The 12,666-nt window shown below is 50.6% G+C and overlaps 1 long non-coding RNA gene across 1 annotated transcript; it reads left to right on the top strand.

Annotated features, from left to right (window-relative positions):
• Positions 1-395: 395 nt before the first annotated feature.
• Positions 396-7,251, top strand: LOC126490750 (uncharacterized). The gene is made up of 3 exons (XR_007589242.1): positions 396-504; positions 6,333-6,526; positions 7,110-7,251. It is a non-coding gene; the product is annotated as an uncharacterized lncRNA (long non-coding RNA).
• The last annotated feature ends 5,415 nt before the right edge of the window (positions 7,252-12,666 follow it).

The following is a 12,666-nucleotide window of genomic DNA, read 5'->3' as shown; positions in this document are numbered from 1 at the left end:
TTTTTTTTTTTTTTTTTTTTTTTTTTTTTTTTTGAGCAGTGTTTGGTCCTGGGTCTATAACCTGCTTAACATCTAAGTGTGAACTCAGAGAACGATTTTTCATAGCAGAATTCTGAAATCTGAACAAGCTTTGGCAGCTGAAAGCTGGGGGGGGGGGGAACTCCAACAACCCTAGAGCCTTCTCTGGAAGCTGTACTGTTCTGTTGGGTGCAGGTAATGGCGAGGGCGGGGACAGGGGTGCAGATCTGTGGGAACAGCGCCACCTAGTGGTCTTATCATTACTTTTGAGAGTGAGATGGGTGCAGTGCCAGCTCCCACCAGGCTGGGGCTGCAATCTTGGACATTGGACTCTGATTCCGGGATTAGGAAGGGGCCTGGAGGCATCCAGACCAGAACCTATCTCCAGAAGGCCCAGCGGCCTGACTCAAGCGTCTTCTCTGAAAGCTGCCGTACTCTTGAGGACCAGAAAGACTACTGGGGCCAGCTGTGTACTTGTTGGAAGAGGTAAGAAGGGCATGTGACTGGCATCCATGGGACCCCATTTGGATCTGGAAGGAAGAGGACTAGATGATTTCACAAGAGATATGACCAGGCTCAAACCAGGAGCCTGGGAACCAGGCCATCTGCTGCGGGAAGACAGACACGTGACCACGTCTCACCTTAGCCCTGTCTTGGGCGGTCACTCAGCCTCTCCCATAGCTGCCACCCACCTCCCAACACAGGGTACCAGGAAGGTGAATTAAGATGTCAGTTTCCTAGAACTTGGAAGTCCCCAGAAATCCTTGGGTCTGTCCCCTTCCTCTCCTTCTCTGTGGGAATCCACAAACACTACACAGCTCTGTCTGATCCAAAGGTGACATTCGCCAAGGCAGGGGACACTTAAGTAATGGGTACTTTTCCTAACAGCTACATCGAAATAAATAAAAGAAGCAGATAGAGTTAATTTGGTTAGTAAATTTTATTTTATCCATCAGATCCAATGTCTTGTCATCTTAACATGTTATTAAAATTGAATTTCGAGCCAGGCATTGTGGTTCACACCTGCAATTGCAGTGCTTGAGAGACTGAGGCAAGAGGATTGTGATTGGAGGGCAGCCTGGTTTAAAACAGAGAGATCATCTTAAAAAGTAAACAATAGAGTAATGAAATATTTAAATCTACCCCACCCCATTCTAAGACTGTGAGATTAGGCATATATTTTACACACACAATACACTTGAGTGTGGACACATGTGAATGCTCAGTAGACACACACACGCACACACACACACACACACACACACACACTACTAGTAGTTACTGCCACAAAAGGCACAGCATTCCTTGGTAGAAGAGACAAACCTGAACTGGCAAAGTCATGGGAGACTTCCTGGAGGAGAGGGAAGTTCATACTGGGTGTGGTGGTTTGAAACACAATGGCCCCCATAAGGAGTGGCACTTTCAGAAGATGTGGCTTTGTTGGAGTAGGTGTGGCCTTGCTGGAGGAAGTGTGTCATTATGGGGGCGGGCTCTGAGGTCTCCTATGCTCAAGCTTCACCCAGTGTGGCACACAGCTGCTTCTGCTGCCTGCGGATCAAGATGCAGAACTCTCAGCTCCTTCTCCAGCTCCTTGTCTGCCTGCATGCTGCCATGCCCCGCCATGATGATAATGGACTGAACCTCTGAGTTGTTAAGCCAGCTCCAATGAAATGTTTTTCTTTATGAGAGTTGCTATGGCCATGGTGTCTGTCCACAACAATAGAAAGACTAAGACACTGGGCCCTGGTGGCTGTGTGCTGAGGCATCAGGGTTTGGCCAGAGGAAGATAGCTTATCCATTCCCATTCTACTGGAGTGTGTATGAACAGCTTGTCCCTCTCCCCTCCCACTTCCCTCATTGCTTCCTTTTCCAAATCTCACACAGCCACCATGGCCCAGCATGCATGCCCTCTCCTCCAGGAAGTCTCCCGTGACTTTGTCAGTTCAAGTCGATCTCTTCTACCAAAGAATGTTGTGCCCTCTGTGGCACTACTAGTGATGTGTGTGTGTGCACGTGTGTGTGTGCACGAGCATGTGTGTATGTATGTGTGTGTGTGCACATGTACGCACACAGATATGGAGGTCAGAGAACAACTTCGGATGTCTATCCTCAGTCATTGCCCACCTTTTTTTTAAAAAAAATTATTTATTTATTTTTAATGTTATGTGCATTGGTATTTTGCCTGTATGTGTGTCTGTGCGGGTATCAGATCCCCTGGAACTGGAGCTACAGACAGTTGTGAGCTGCCATGTGGGTGCTGGGAATTAAACCTGAATCCTCTGGAAGAGCAGCCAGTTCCCTTAACCACTGAGCCATCTCTCAGCCCCGCACCTACCTTGTGTATTGAGAGAGGGTCTCTTATTGGCCTGGAACTCACCGAGTAGCCGGCTGGCCCTCGAGCCCGGGTATCTGCTTGTCTCTGTTGTGGTGTTGGGATTCCAAACACACACCACCACATCTGGCTTTCTAAAAATTATTCTTGTTGAACTAGTTCCAGGACAGGCCCCAAAGCTACAGAGAAACCCTATCTTCAAGAAAAAAATGATTTTTGTTAAAAAAAAAACAGGGGTTCTGGGGCTTCCAGTCAGGCCCTCATGCACTCAAGCCGGCAGTTCACTGACTGAGCCTCTTCCCCCGGGGTCTTTAAAGGATTGAAAAACATCAACAACAAAACACCTTTCTGGGCACCTCCTCCGGGTGCTGTAGAAAAATGTTCGGGGCTGACATCCGGTCCAGTGACCCCCCCTCTAGGGTTCAGCCCCACAGAAAACCCTCCACTGGGGCCCTATAACTGCCAGTCTCTTCTGAGACTCTCAGAGCCACCGGTGGAGATGCCCGCTTAGCGAGTGCGTGTCAGAGACAGTCTCTCACCTGGGTGGAGGTGCCCAGCTAGCAAGTGCGTGTTGGAGACAATCTCTCACGTGGGTGGAGGTGCCCAGTTAGCAAGTGCGTGTTGGAGACAATCTCTCACGTGGGTGGAGGTGCCCAGTTAGCGAGTGCGTGTTGGAGACAGTCTCTCACCTGCACACCCCTGGTGACAGACGTTCCCCAAACCACAAGCGAGCCATGTCCCAGTCTCCCAGTTCTTTTTCCAATTTTATTTTATGTATTTATTCTGAGTGGGGGAAACAGGCCACAACTTATATGTGGAGGTCAGAGGTCAACTTGTAGGCATTGGTTCTCTCCTTATCACATGGGTGCTGGGTTGAGAAGCCAAGTTGTCAGGCTTGACAGTAAGCACTTCTACCCATGAGCCATTTCTTTAGCCATCTTTAGTTCCTTAGAGTCCAGAATGATTAAGCCAGAGTTGATAGGGACTACAATTCTACACTTTTTGTTTTTCTCTGTAGCTTTTGGTTGTTGATGTTGGAGTCCCCTCTGTGTGCTGTGACTACCATTAATGAATAAAGAAACTGCTTTGGAGCTATAGCAAGGCAGAACTTAGGTAGGCAGGGAAAGCTAGGTTGAATGCTGGGAAAAAGAAGGGCAGAGTCAGGGAGCCGCCATGGAGCCACCAGAGTCAGACATGCCAAAACTTTGCCGGTAAACCATTGCCACATGGCAATACTCAGATTAATGGAGATGGGTTAAATTAAAATGTAAGAGCTAGCCAACAAGAAGTTAGAGCTAATAGGCCAAGCAGCAGTTTTGTTTTTTTGTTTTGTTTTGTTTTGTTTTGTTTTTTGATTTTCTAGACAGGGTTTCTCTGTAGTTTTTGGTGCCTGTCCTGGAACTAGCTCTTGTAGACCAGGCTGGCCTCGAACTCACAAAGATCCTCCTGCCTCTGCCTCCCGAGTGCTGGGATTAAAGGTGTGCACCACCACCGTCCGGCCCCAAGCAGCGTTTTTAAATAATATAGTTTCTGTGTGATTATTTCAGGTCTAAGCTAGCCGGGTGGCCAGAAACCAAACAAGTGGCCTTTTCCAACAGGTTGTCCTGGAGCTCACTCTGTAGACCAGGCTGGCCTCGAACTCACAGAGATCCGCCTGCCTCTGCCTCCCAAGTGCTAGGATTAAAGGTGTGCACCACCACCACACAGCAATTACACTTTTCTAATCAGGAAACTGAGGCCTACTGAGGGAAGGAATGTTACTAGGTCATGAAGCAAAGATTCTCATCTGAGTAAGATACCTCAGAGGGAAAATAAGAAGCCGTGCAAGTATGAGGACCCGATCCCTGGAACTCACAGTAGGAGGGGAAAGTTGTCCTCTGACTTGCACGCGCACACCGTGGCACACGTATGCACACACCCAGAGCATACGTCATTGTCATCTATTCTCCTGGTTCCTCTTAGGCCTCCCCCCTCCTGCACTCTGGCCTGTGGCACCTGCTGGCTGGATAAAAGCAGCCAGATTTATTTTATTGATTAATAGATAACAACGTATTCTTTATTAATAATCACCTTTAGGGTGGCTGAACAGGTGGGGACTTAGCGGACACCTCTCCACACAGTCTCCAGTTTCTGGCCACCGCAAGGGCATCGCTCCTCCCTGCCCACACCCGGGGTTCATCCTCAAGGAGGACGCTCCAGCACGTGCCACAGTGGTCTCACTGGTAACTCTCAGGACCACACGAGAAGCACACTTTTCACCTGCTCCCACAGCCCCTGCAGGTTCAGAAACATGTCTGGCTTCTCCATATAAATATAGCCTGGAAGTTTACGTAACAGGAGAAATTAGGAGTCCAACAGCCTGGGTTCTGGAACGTTTCCATTCTAGACTCATACAGTGATAGAGCTACAGTGTGTCTCTCTTACCCCGTCCCCCCCTCCGCCCTCACTCCACTTTCTCTGCTAGCTCTGCCCTATGCAGGAGAGGTGCTGACTCTGCTGAGGCACCTCCAGTTTGGGTTTGCCGCCACTTGCACTCCGCAGAATTCCCAGTAGGTGGCGCCAAACTGCTGCCCACAACAACCTGTGGGCGTCTCTATCAGATAGTGGCCCCTGTGTATGTGAAGGCTGGTATTAAAGACAACGCTGCCTTCTGGTCACCCACAGTGAAGGCCAGCAAGGCTTGGCTCATTTACTACTGTCCAGTGCTCAGTGAGGACTGGGCTCTAGGTCTCCCTCAGCCCAGGCACCCATTTGGGGGTGGGAGGAAGGGAGGGTACAATGCAAGAGCAGACAAAGTTCTCTGCACCCCTACTCTGGCTGTGAAGGGACAAGTTTGGTGTTCTAACCCTGGAGCAGGTGGGAAAGCTGGCTCTCATTGAAGACTGACGTGCCTGGGACGCCAGGTGGGCTCAGGGCGAGGCTACTCCCTGGACAGGTGCTGGCAACCAGCAGGCTTATTCTGCCGTGGCTATTCCCATATTAACATAAACATGGCTGGGAGGTGCACCCAATATGGTAGTAGGTGCTAGGCGTATATGACTGTCTAAATTAATTAATAAAATTAAAAATCCTTTGATATAGGGGTTCACTTATTTCAGGCTGTCCTTGAACTTGCAAGGTATCGGAGAATGAGCTTAAACTTCTCCTCTCCTGCCTCCACCTCCGCCTTCCAAGTGCCTGCATTACAAGTGTGTGCTGCCACATCTGATGTAGGCACTGTTGGGCATGGATCCCAGGGTACAAGCTAAGTAGGATTCTACCAAAGGAGCTACATCTCCAGACCTAAGATGAAACAAAATTTAAAATACAGTTCCTGCCAGGTCTGTTGGCCCATGCCTGTAATCCCAGCATTCAGGAGACTGAGGCAGGAGGATTACTATGAGTTTGAAGCCAACCTGGGATGCATAGCAATATCCTCATCAACAGCAATAGTACTGAAGTGGAAAAGCCAGTGTCTTAGTCCCGTTAGCCGCATCCAGACCCATGCGGCTGGTGGTCTGCCCTGGGCCAGCACAGAGGTGAGTATGTCAACCCTTGGAAGTTCCACTGGGCACACGAGTCTGAAGCCTACTTCATTTCCCAGCGACAGGGTTGTGTGGGCATGTCACTGTATACCTGACCCTCTACACACTACTGGGGCGTGAATTCTAATTGGTCTTAATAATAAAACCCCAAGTCTGATATTAGGGGGTGAAAGCTGAAAGATCAGAGAAGCAGAGCAGCCAGCCACTAGCTCTTACCTCTACCAAATCCTCAGATCCAAGAGGGCAGGATCGTATCTCTCTGAATCCTCAGACGGAATGCCATGCGCTCCTGTCTCCTCCTGTCTTATATTCCTCTCTCCACCCAGCCATATTCTTTCCTGTCTCCACCTTCCTAGTGCTGGGATTGAAGGTGTGTGCCACCACTGCCTGGCCTCTAGGGCCAATTAGTGGCTCGCTCCTCACTCTGATCCTCAGGCAGGCTGTATTTGTTACAACAGAAACAAAGTATCACCACACATTGCCTTCCACGGATGTGGTCTGACAGGTGGGAGCAGGCAGTCCCTGTCCAAATCCTTGAACCTGCTACTTCCTATGACTGAAGATTCGGCCAAGCCACTTAGCCTCACTCCAGCTGTGTGCGACGGAGCGGAGAAAATATTGTCCAGCTGCCACAGTTATTAAATAGTAACAGGTGAGTCCCCAGCTCAGCTCTGTAGCCGAAGCACTCTCGTGCTGGCTTGTCACCATGGAGACTTGTGCCTGGATCATGGGGAGCAAAAGGCTTGATTCTTGTCCAGAAGAAGATGGCCATCTAGGTGGAAGGTAAGAGACATGACGTGACCAGCCCAAGACCATTCTCCGCTGTCCCATCTAGGGTCAGATGGGGTCCTGTGGCACGGGACCCCAGGAGGAGGACCATGCTTAGGAGATGTATATGAGCATGCCTGCATGGGGTTTGGACCAACAGAGATAATGGGGGAAAGCAACCTCCTGGTGCGATGTTGGGCAATGGAAGGATGGAGAATGATTCGGAGGTTGAGGGAGAGGGCCCGAGCTGAGGCAGTGCAGAGTGGCCCAGTGGGGAGGGGAGAAACTAAGGGGATGGAGTATGAGAAACTAGGCCATGCTGCTGCAGAGGGTTGGGGTGTGGGGGGCTGGTACTGGAAAAGGCAAAGCTCGAGGACCAATTGTGATGGTTGCAGAAGGAGGAACCCTGGGGAGGGGGATTGTGCAGCAGAGGTGACCTCTCCTCCATGTGTTTTCTCTCTGGCCAGCACCTCCAAGGCCCCAGAGCTGGGGCCGACCCCGGGCTGGCAGCAGTCAAGCCGGGAAAATTCTTGTCCATTTCTAGTGGCCGCTTCTCCAGATCCTGCCTGTAAACACTATTTATTTTGGAAAGCAACGGCTCTGTTTCAAATAAAACGTTGGGACATGCAGTATTGGATTTCCCTGATCTGACATTGACCTAGAAAAATGTGCTGGCAGAAACAGAAAATGTGATGCCCCACTGTGCTGGCAGGCACAAGTGTCTCTGCTCCTGGCGGTGGCTGCAAAGGTTAAGAGGCAAGGAAGTGGGTGGGGCCTTCTCCCGGCTGGAAGCACGCTCTTGCCCCAAAGAGGGGGACAGCTGAGGACCAAGGGACAGTATGGGCTTCTCGTAGCCCGTGTGTGTGGTCACGAGGAACAGGAAGAGAGGTAACCAGTGGTGATGGGGTGGGCAGCAGAGAAGCTGGCGAAGGGGGAGGGGCCAGGCGGGTCCCCAGAACAAGAGCAGTCATTGGATGTGCTGAAGGTGGACAGAGCCCAGTTCTTAGGAAAATGACCAATGAGCCCTAAAGGAGATCTGGAGTTCATTCCTGTCTCTCGAGGGACAGGTTTCTAAGAGACAGGGTGGCCATATCCAGCCTCAGGGGGAAGTTACGGCCTGTCACAGGCTGGCAGGAGACTAGGCACTTCTGTAAAGGTGGGGTGGAACTGGGAAGCAAAGTTAACAGCGGGAGCCCCGTGTCATAGTGGGAACATCTGGGGTCATCTAGGGCGCAGGGTCCTGATCTCACTTACAAAGGAGGCCCAGAGAGCCACAGAAACCTCCACTGAGTCACTAAATCTCCCGGAACAGTCCTCAGTTGAGCCAGAGACCTTGTTCTGTGTGCTTCTCACAGAGGAGATACCGTATCCCTTTCCTCACCACCCGCCGTGGGATGAACTGAGATCAGAGGTGTACAGTACCCGGCTGGGAGCTGGGCACAATGAGGGCTCAACAATGCTATGCCACTCAGCCGGCTACACCTTACTGTCCTCATTTGTACACGACAAATAATAACCAATGTGCCTCACAGAACTTCTGGGGAGGGCCAGAGAGACGGCCCAGCTGGTAGAGCACTTGTCTAACACCCAAGATAGCCCGGGCTCCATCCTTAGCACCAGATGCACCATTGGTGCAGTGGTCCACGTGTGTGAAACTAGCTCAAGAGAGGCGGAGGCAGGGGTTTAAGGTCACCCTCTGCCACATAGCTCAAGGCCAGCTTGGGCTACATGAGACCCTATCCCTGAAAAGAAAATTAAAACCTGTAGGTGATTGAATGAGCTCACACACACAAAACTGCCCTCCCGGTGCCTGTGTGGAGTAACCTCAGCTGTTTGCCATGATAAATATTGTGCTCACTTGTCTCATCATGGTATCCTTCCACTTCCTCGTTCACTGTGTCTTTGAGGAGAGCTTGCAGTATGTTGAGTACTGGGAATGCCCCAGGGAGCAAGAAGAGCCCAGGGGCACGGAGTGCGACAGTCAAGTTGGCGAGTCCCTTGATAGGAGCAACCTCAGTCCACAGTTTCAAAGGGTGACGTCCATCCTGGTAGACAGGCAGGGCAATAGGGGTGGTTTTCTCTGTCTCTGCAGGGATGTGGGGCAGTTGTTTCACACTTGGTGATTAGACCAGGAAGCCACGTATGGGATCCGAAGCAAGGCCAGGCCATGTAGCCACAATTGCCCCCCAACAGGGCTTAACCTCTGCCTGTCATGCTTCTGGTCCCAAAGATACCACAACTTCCTAAAGCAGTTCCAACTCCTGGGGAAAAGTGTTCAAATGCGTAAGCCTACAGGGGGCATTTCACACTCAGCCCGTGACAGTTCTTAGACCAGCCATGCTCATGTCTGATCCCCGGATTTGTTGAGCATCCGGGTCAGGTGACTGAGAACTAAGGTTGCAGAGGGAAGGGTGGCTAGCCTGGGATTACCGGGGGGGGGGGGCTATCTCATCCCGAAGCTATTATAAGGAGACTAGAACTGCAGGCCAGCCACGGTGCTGGTGGAAGACCCAATGGCAGAGGAGGCAAAGAAAGGTCTGAGTGTGGAAGCCATGGGATCAAGAAAGGCAAGGAGATGGGGAGGGACAGGCTGCCCTTCATGTCAGCTTGATGAGACTGGACCTTCCAGAGTCTAGAAATTCACATGACTTTAAGCCTCTCACTTTGGGGAGTTATAGCAACCAAGGGAAACGAACACAAACTCTCAGCATGGAGAGTCCCATCCTTTTATGGAGAGACAAGCAATGAGGATCTAGAAGGCGGGGTAAGCTGGACACAAGGATTGCAGCTGGGGGCAAGGGTCAGACAGGCCATCAATCTCTCCCTCCCACTCATCCACCCCAGGTTCACACCCCTGCTCTTGCTGCCTGCAGCATTCAGAGCTCCCTGGTTCTGGCCAGAAGTGGAAGCCCATAGAGAAGGAGGCTGTCAGGTTCCTGGGCTAGAGAGGACCAGGAGGGCACTGGTGGGGCCTGTGACCAGGGTCTAGAGTATTAGCCGCTCCCCAGGTCCCTGGGTGGGACAATGAGGAACTGTGATTTGTCCAAGCCTATGAGCAGAGAAGGGCAGAGCTGGCAGGCCGCCCCAGTGTCTCCTAGGTCTCTGTGATTACAAGCTCTCATCGCTGTAATAAAGAACACCTCGATTCCTCCCATTTGGAAGCCGTAAAATACCACTTGGGCTTGGCTTTCATCTTTCCAGGCTGCGGGCTGCTTACCGAAGCCTTCCTCTTTCATCTCTCTTGCCTTTAATTGGCAGGTCTGAGGCCAGGGATCTCAGGAGCCGGCCAAGGCCTGACTCCAGTCAATCTCCCTGTTCACTTCACCACACAGGTCTCTGCTCCATCCTGGAGCAGACAGCTGAGCAAGGCCTGAGCGGGCAGAGAGGTGCGGAAGAGCTTAACCCAGCAGGGGGCCCATGAGTAGGTGGGGCTTGTGGCTTGGCTGGGGTAATTAACCCGTTTCCTGGTCCCTCGGGTGTTACTTGGGGGTAGATAGAGTTCATCACCCTTGGAAGGATGATGCTTGAGGCCGATGTCCGGGAGCTCAGGTGGGACATTGCTCAAGGACGCTGTATCTGGGGAGAACTATTTACGGGGTGGATGTTTTAATGTATAGTGACACGCTTGGCGTAGCTCCCCTTGATCTAACTTCACCATGATACTCAGGGATGTGCACAAACTGAGGCACGTGTATGTCCCTGTTTTACGTGCATGAGAGGGGGTCAGAGGTCAGGTGGAGGCTGACACCAGGACCAGGGATTTTGCTCTGGCAGAAGGGAGACTTTACCCATTAGACTAAGGGGGCCAAATACCATTGAGCCTTGGAGCCTCTGAGACTGTGATGCTGTTTGTTTGCCTCAGAGGACTACTGGGGTGAGGAGGGGGCTCAGACAGAATGCATGCACCGCTGGCCGTAGCATGCCTCACGGAATATTGTTTGAGCCAGGCAGCCACCATCTATGTCCACCTTCTCTGTGACTGACAGCATGCTTCCAGGGTCAGCCTGCCCTTGACCCCTCTCATTTCATTCTCCCACCCCTGAAGCTGAACCTAGCCCTGCGCCACTATGACTGTTCACTGTGGACAAGCTGTCTCCACCCTCAGAGTCCCCTATGGGGAAGCAGTATATAGAGGAGGGAGGAAAGGAGGGAGGGAGAGAGGAAGGAAGGGAGGGAGAGAGGAAGGTCTTCTCTGAGAGCAGACCTGGGTGGCTGGCCTTACCCATCCCATATCCTCTGTCTCCCACAGTTACTTCTCAGGTTAGGCTGCAAAGTGAATCCCAGGCCAGTCTGGGCTACAGAATAAGACCAGTGCTAAAAATCAGACATGGCTTCATCTTTGGAGTTTTTAGGGGGTGGTGCTGGCTATGGGTCTGTGCTTGATGACATCTGGAAGCCACCCAGAGTCGCTTAGGTGACGCAGTGGCTGAACCCTGGGTTGTTCTCTGCTCTCACGCACTTGCTCCTAGAAGCAATCTAAAGCTGTATACCTGAAAGGTAGGTGTAGCTCAGTTTGAGACTTGACAATATCTTTTGTCGTCATAGTGATGTTTATAGTTCAGAAACAAAATATGCTTCAAACATCAAAGTAGTCTCAAGTCACTGGCTGGGCCTCTCCAGCTTTATTAAGATAGAATCAACAAATGAAGATAATATATGTATATATACGGTGCAGGCCTGTAATCCTAGCACTCAGAAGGTAGAGGCAGGAGGAACGGAAAATTCTGAGCCTCCCTGGGTGTTGTGAGAAGTCTTCCCCCAGGGAGATGCAAATCACATCTTTCCCCTTCTTCCTGAGACTCCAACAATAAAGTGAAGACCGGATCACCACAGCTCACTCTGAGGAACCAGAGTTCACTGGGCAGGGGTGAGGTGTTCCGGACAGGAGTGTGAGTGGCCCCAAAGCAGCCACACTGGACGCTCTTCCCCTGCTTAACTGACGGTTTCCCCATAGCAACCTAGATGGAGTATTAATCTTTACTAACGATATACCCTACACTTTATACAGACTATACTTGAGCATTCCCTAAACTCCTAGGCCACATGCAGCTGGGATGGAATTGCACTTACATGTGGGAGGGAACAGGTAAAATCTCGGAAGAGTCTACGGACTCTCCCCACCTGCTTCTGTAAGGGAAAGCTCGCAGCAGCCGCAGAATGCTATTTAAAGATACCCGGATGGAAACAGCCATGAGCAAGCAAGCGTCTGGTTATACTATATACAGACGTGTGCACACATAGTACGGGCTCGACTCTCGGAAGATGAGGCTGCAGCGTCAAGAAGACAAAGTGCTCGTCAAGGAAGCGTGAGGACTTAAGTTTGATTCTCAGCGTCCTTGTAATAGTCAGATGTGGTGGTGCATGCCTGCAATGCTGGAGCTCGGGAAGCAGAGACAGGAAGAAGCCTGGGCCTTCCTGGCAGACCGTCTAGTCAACTCTGTGAACTCGAACCCCATTGAGAGACTCTGTCTCAAAAAATAGTGTGGAGAGAAACTAAGGAAGAAATTCAGTGCCGACCTCTGGCTTTCATCCACATGTATAGATATGTGTATGTGCACACACACATGAACATATGCACACACATGTGTGCACACACACAAACATTTATATATAAATTCATTGGCTCTTGGTGAAATTTGGCCATCTTGGTGTTCTGTCCTAAGCAGTGACCCTGGTCCTCAGAAATTCCTTGCAAATACCAACTTCAGTGACTGTTTGCTGCTCTTTCAAAATGCTTACCTAATTTTTTTTGGACAGGGTTTCTTTGTATAACATCCCTGGATAATATGGAACTCACTGTATAGACCAGGCTGGCCTCAAACTCACAGAAATCACAGGGATATCCCCGCCTCTCCCCTCTGAAAGCTGAGATTAAAGGCACCACACCACAACCACCTGGTTTATATATTCTAAATAATGCATTGCTTCTAAGCATTTAGAGTGTTTCTAGCTTTTCATTAACTTAAAAAAATATTGTTATGAATTTAAAGATTTAAGATTTTTGTGTATATTTTTTATGATGCC

Source organism: Alexandromys fortis, unplaced genomic scaffold (assembly GCF_014885135.2).
Source record: "Alexandromys fortis isolate MF-2015 unplaced genomic scaffold, M_Fortis_MF-2015_v1.1 scaffold_250, whole genome shotgun sequence".
In the NCBI taxonomy this organism is placed as follows: Eukaryota; Metazoa; Chordata; class Mammalia; order Rodentia; family Cricetidae; genus Alexandromys; species Alexandromys fortis.
This window is presented reverse-complemented; position numbering and strand designations above follow the sequence as displayed.